Source organism: Anolis carolinensis, chromosome 5 (genome assembly GCF_035594765.1).
Source record: "Anolis carolinensis isolate JA03-04 chromosome 5, rAnoCar3.1.pri, whole genome shotgun sequence".
In the NCBI taxonomy this organism is placed as follows: Eukaryota; Metazoa; Chordata; class Lepidosauria; order Squamata; family Dactyloidae; genus Anolis; species Anolis carolinensis.
The window spans coordinates 92,331,811-92,338,671 of record NC_085845.1 but is presented as its reverse complement, the minus strand read 5'-3'; positions in this window follow the sequence as shown (position 1 = coordinate 92,338,671).

Below are 6,861 nucleotides of genomic sequence, written 5' to 3'. Positions count from 1 at the left end.
CTGGAACTTCTCTGTTTTCAGAGTGTTGCTTCTTATTTACTGTTCTGATTTTTGAGTTTTTTTAAATACTAATAGCCAAATTTTGTTCATTTTCATGGTTTCCTCCTTTCTGTTGAAGTTGTTCACATGCTTGTGGATTTCAATGGCTTCTCTGTGTAGTCTGACATGATAGTTGTTGGAGTGGTTGGGAATTTCTGTGTTCTCAAATAATATACTGTGTCCAGGTTGGTTCATCAAGTACTCTGCTATGGCTGATTTCTCTGGTTGAGTTAGTCTGCAGTGCTTTTCATGTTCTTTGATTCGTGTTTGGGCAGTGCTGCGTTTGGTGGTCCCAACATTGATCAACATGCAGATCTGGATGTGTAAAAGCCCTTTCCAGCTGCAAAATACAAGTCTGAGTTTCCAAACTTTCTTGACTGAGTCAGACTAAAACCACTCTGGATGTAACGCCACAGAAATCAGCGACTACTCACAAGTATGGTGTTTGAGGAATCCAGTCTCTCTTAATTCATATCCAAACTGACATTTATGTACCAGTTCTGCAGTTGCCTTTTCTGCCTTTAGGGAAATTAAAGAGATCAACGCATCCAGAGTTCAAAGAATGCGTATCACCCTGGGAAAACCATTTTGGTGATTTGAACATCCAGAACAGAGCCCACAGTACAAAAACATATTTCTACTAAAATGTTAGCAGTTTCATAGTCTTAAAACCAAATTAACAGAACTAATTCAACCAAGAATGTTTGTTCCAGTTCTGTAGTTCCTTGTGTGAAATTTTGAGGGCTCGCAGGTCTGAAAAGTTTCCCTGAGTGAGTATGAACCCTCTGACATGTCCCAGAAACCTACCTGTAATGCATAGTCTTCAAACTTTTCAAGCAGAGAGCCTGTTCATAGTCTCTCCGACTGTTTGAGGGTGGACTATAGTTTGGAAAAAAAACCTCGAATGAATTCCTATGCACGCTGCACATTATTTATAGTTCAAAAATATGGAAGAATAATACCATATTTAAAAGGAAGAACAATTTTAACCAACATAAACCTACCAGTATTTCAGTGGGAAGTGTGGGCCTGCTTTTGGATGGTGAGATAGTCAAGTTAATTAGAATTGTTGTTGTGTGCCTTCTCAGGGTGACCCTAATTCTAAAATTTAGGGCAGGGGTCGGGTAAATGACCATGGAGGGTTGCATCTAGCCCACAGGCCTTAGTTTTGGGACCCCTGGTATAGAAGCTTTGTGGAAGATAGTTAGCTGCTCCTCATCTGTTTCCATTTCTTACCATTCCCTGAAAGTCTTTACACTCATAAGGTAAAGGTTTCCCCTGACGTTAAGTCCAGTCATGTCTGACTCTGGGGGTTGGTGTTCATCTCCATTTCTAAGCCGAAGAGCTGCCGTTGTCCATAGACACCTCCAAGGTCATGTGGCCAGCATGACTGCATGGAGCGCTGTTACCTTCCTGCCAGAGCGGTACCTATTGATCTACTCACATTTGCATGTTTTCGAACTGTTAGGTTGGCAGAAAGCTGGAGCTAACAGCGGGCACTCACTCTGCTCCGGGGATTTGAACCTGGGACCTTTCAGTCTGCAAGTTCAGCAGCTCAGTGCTTTAACACACTTCAACACCGGGGCTCCTATCTTTAAATGCATAGCTTTTATTAAAGATTTGGATAATTTGGGGTCATTCCTTGTAGTGCTGCCTGACTTTTCTTCACTCCACCTTAAAGAAGAGACAGCACTGCTGCCTCAATTCTAGGCAAGGAAAAATGCAGCCCTGAATCTATCAGGGTCCTCTGGTGGCACAGTGTGTTAAAGCATTGAGCTGCTGAACTTGTGGACCAAAAGGTTGCAGGTTCGAGTCCAGGGAGCGGAATGAGCGTCTGCTGTTAACCCCAGCTTCTGCCAACCTAGCAGTTCGAAAACATGCAAATGTGAGTAGATCAATAGGCGGGAAGGTAACGGCGTTCCATGCAGTCATGCTGGCCACATGACCATGGAGGTGTCTATGGACAACGCCAGCTCTTTTGCTTAGAAATAGAGATGAGCACCAACCCCTAGAGTCGGACACGACTGGACTTAACGTCAGGGGAAACCTTTATCTCTAGCTCAAACCTATGACAAGACCAAGAAACTACTTTAACAAAGACTAAACAAATAAATAATGCTCCTTAAAATCCCCCTTCTTTTCATGCTTTGTGGGCCAAGTAAAGAACTTTTGGCTGATGATTCAATTTTATTATTTTGAGAATCTACCTTGGGAGAAGGAAACAGTTTGGATACCAAATAAACTGTAATACAAATAGCATATTTTGGGCCATGAAATCTACCATTTGAGATGTGGAATTTCTATAGGGAGATCAAACCTTTTTTTAATGAGCTTTAAGTCACCACATATTGTCTAGCAGTGGCTAGAGACATGATTACTCTCCAAGTGATGCATAATAAGGGGTGCTTCTGAATCTCCTAAATCAGAAACATAATTCATCTTAAATTACCTGACAATGCTCTTCTTACATCTAGCCTGCTGTGATAATCTGAAAACGTGTGTGGGAGTGTGAGAGAGAAAGGGTCCTAATTGGCAGGGATGGCAAACCGTAGTTACTGAGATAAAAGATGAACTGGAGGACACAACTTCCTCAGGTTTACATCATCAGAGCTGCCAAGTTGCATTATGTTTCAGCGGATCTCAATTCCCTCCAACCCCCTGCTGTCCGACTCCCCATTGCCTATTGCTGAAGACATGCCTTCAACACTATGTGCTAAAGATATCCAAGGCCCACGTAGTAGCTCGCATTGGCTATAAAAAGTGCCTGGTGCTGCATTTTGCAAGATTATAGCTTGTGTGTGGAATATGTTAAGATAGATAGGATGTATTAGATAGGAAGGAGTAGGAGGAGATGGAAAACATACAAATATTAGAAATCTCCCACCCAAAGAGATGTGAATTAAGCAAGATGAAACTATGGATTCCATTTACCTCTAAAAAGGGTCTGTCACTCCTTTACTACATCCATCCTGCATTTGTCAGTTCTAAATGTTTTGCTCAGTAGGAGAGCTGAAACTTGTCATATCTGTATCGGCTCCAGCATTTTTCTAGTTTCCCAGATGGACTTTTCATGGCTGCTGGTAAAGGATTGTAAAAAGAAAAAAATGGGAGGAGAATTTAGTCCTACCGTGTTTTCCCGAAAATAAGACAGTGTCTTATATTAATTTTTGCTCCCAAAGATGCTCTAGGTCTTATTTTCAGGGGATGTCTTATTTTTCCATGAAGAAGAATTCACATTTATTGTTGAACAAAAAAATGAACATTATATACTGTACAGTAGCTGTCATCGCAAACCAGCATAACCAGACAAATCCTATCAAGAATTTCTTGTTACTACCATTATTTCCATGTACTATGCTACGTACATTTACCGATCCTGCATGCTCTGGTGTTCTGTTCGTTGGGCATGCTTCCAAACAAAAACTTTGCTAGGTCTTACTTTCGGGGGAGGCCTTATATTTAGCTATTCAGCAAAACCTCTACTAGGTCTTATTTTCTGGGGATGTCTTATTTTAGGGGAAACAGGGCAGTTCAATTGTGTTTGGGTTGTTGTATGTTTTCCGGGCTGTATGGCCATGTTCTAGAAGTATTCTCTCCTGACGTTTCTGGAACATGGCCATACAGCTCGGAAAACATACAACAACCCTGTGATCCTGGCCATGAAAAAGCCTTCAACAACACATTCAATTGTGTTTGTCTGTTACACCTCCACTGTGATCCATCTGTAATGGATTGTGATAAATGTCAATATAAATAATACCAAACTGATCTGAATAGGACAAACCCATTATTGCAATGTGATGATATCAGAAAATGCTAAAGAAAGCATAAATGCAATAGAACTAGATAACTAAATCCACATCGTTGATCCTTATATGCTCCAAGGGGCCACAGCAGCTCAACTTAGGTCGGTAAAGAAATACAGGGGCCGAGGGTATCTTTTCACCATGCTAGATGAATCGCAACTGGCAATCTCATCTATCATGGAAGCTGGAGGGTAGCAATGCTGGTGTACATTAAATCCCTAGCCATTATGGTAGGTATGCTGGCTGGGGGATTTTGGATGTTGTTATCCAGAAATGCATTTTTTCACAGCTCTGCCATCATCTCACATGTTGTGTTTGCTTACCCTGTTGCATCTTATTCATTAAATATGTTTATCTACCATTCCATCAGAAATAGAAATTATAAGCAGAATGTTGAGTAAAGCACGATGAAACCACAAGTGAGATGAAAACATGAAAATAAAAGGTAGCACTGAACTGCTTGGTGCCCTCCCAACTGATTCGACATTCTTCAATTCTTCTCAAACTCTAACACTGTCCAAAACACACCCACGTTTATAGAAAAAGGGTGGGAAACTCTTTGTTGTCTGTATGTTGATGAACTCCTCCTCTCAATATGCTTGACTATTTGCCAGGACTAGAAAAAAATGGAGTTCAACAGTAATTTGTGGACCACAGGTTCCCTATCTCAGTTAAACAACATTTCCAGAGAGTCATTTCTAAAGCTAACTTCTGCACAGTATTCTTATGATCAAACTTCCGTGTTCCACTAAATTGTCCTTGGCGGTAAAGCTGTGGACTTGACTACATGGATAAAAAAAACCTGTATTCACCTTGAATCTGGTGTGGGCAGTCTACACAACACAACAGTGACTTCCAGTAAGTTTTCTGAGTTGTTTTCCTCTTAACCCAACTTTGCTTCACTTTAATCAAATCCATGGAGCTTTGTAGCTATCCTGAGAGCTGGATTTGGTCTATTTGTCCCAATGCACTGTCCAGTTGCACACCATCCCCATTGCCCTTTCCCTGAGCTGATCAGTGCAGGAAAAGGGATGGATCATCCCCATGTCATTGCCACTACTCCTTGTCAGCTATGAAGTGTCCAACCCATGGGTTGTTTAATCTGCTTAGGTCACAATGGGGTGCCCACATAATAAGAAAAGAAGGGTGTTTCTCTATTTCCTTCTTGCTGATTGCATGGATCACATCATGATGATCTCAACAGATGTGACAGGCACTTGCAAAAAGCTTTGTAGCTGACACAGAGAATAATAACAATAATAATAAAATTTTATTTCTACCCAGCCAAAAGGGATTCGGGGTGGCTTACAAGCACTCGTAATGTTACAATACATACAGTGCAATAAATACAGATACATCAATATCAAAGAAAAATATAATTTTCATCAATACATAAAACAATACCACAATAAAAATCAATCAACCCTAAAATGGACATCGATAAAACATTATGGTAATTATAGACATAAAATAAATAACAACCAACCAGTCAAACAAAGTGATTTCAGTGAAAACTAATTTAAACCTTTTGGGCTCTATACCTATTGGAAAGCTTGGTTAAGGAGCCAAGTTTTTAGGATGGACTGAAAACATTGGAGGGTGTGGGCTAGCCTAATTTTCCCCAAGAGGACATTCCAGAGCTGGGGGGCCACCACCGAGAAGGCCCTCTCGCTCATCCCACCAACTGTACTTGTGAAGGCAGTGTGTTAGGGATTCCACTTCTTTAGAAGAGGACGGGGAGCAGGAAAGTGTTTATGAATCTGAGGGTGAGTTGGAATTGGAGGAGGAGACTTTGCAAGTACCCTCATTTCAGGAGAGGTGAAAGGAAACAGAGCAGAGGTGTCGTTCAGCTAGATTAGCTGCCAGAAATGCAGCTGAGTAGGAACTACCCTAGCAGCTGTGAAGGAACTCAGAGCTATAAAACAGAAGCAGATGCAGCCAGCTCCTGCTGGTAACAAACTGACTCTAATGCCTTTGCTCCCCTGGTGCCTGCTTCAAGTCTGCATCTGGATTTAGTGTTGTTTCTTTGTCTGAAGTAAGACTGCTATTTAATTTAGGAGTTTATCAGTTGCCCTATAATTTCCTTGCTTCTTTTTGCATTATTCCACTGAATGTCCTGTACTTTATGTTTTGCTGAAGTAAAGCAGTTTTCATTTACTTACCACAGTGTTTTAAGGCTGTTCTTGAAAGACGAAACAGGACACAGTGGGACCGAGAGGAGGGCCTCCCTGGTGGACCTCAGAGTCTGAACTAGTTCATATAAAGATATGCAGTTGCGAAGATAGGCTGGACCTGAACTGTATAGGACTGGGAACTTGTCGGCAGCCAGTGGAGCTGTTTCAAGTGAGAAGTGACAAGGGCCAGCTTTAGCACAGCAGATTAATAACCAGCTGCAGCTGCAGTAAAGCTTGCCAACCAAAAGGTTGACAGTTTGAAGCCAGGTCAGGGTGAGCTCCTGACCTTCAACCCAGCTCCCCGCCCACCTAGCGGGTCAAAAACAACAATGTGAGTAGATAAATAGGAACCGCATTAAAGCGGGAAGGTATTTTAGGCATGGTGTTTCAATCAGAAAAAGGAGGGAAAAGTTTACAAACAAAGAAAGCTCTTTAGCAAGGAGATAGAGCAACAGCACCCCCTTGTGGCCGGCCTCCAAAGATGCCGAAAGATGGGGAAAGGTCTATGTAATACCTCTATCTGTTGTCTGTCTTGTCATTGTATAATCAGCATTGAATGTTTGCCGTATATGTGTTCTGTGATCTGCCCTGGGACTCCTTCGGGGTGAGAAGGGCGGAATATAAATACTGTAAATCAAATAAATAAATAAATTGTCTGGACACATAATCTCGTTATGTGATCCAGGCAGTTCTGGACATCAGTATCCTGGATCAATGGTTCTCCAACTGTGCTCCGTGGAGCCCTGTGGGTTCTGCAAAGCAAACTGAGGGGCTCTGTGCTTCCTTCTTCCTCCCCCCTCATCCTCCTTCTCCTCCTACTTCAAAAGGACGCAGAAGCAGGG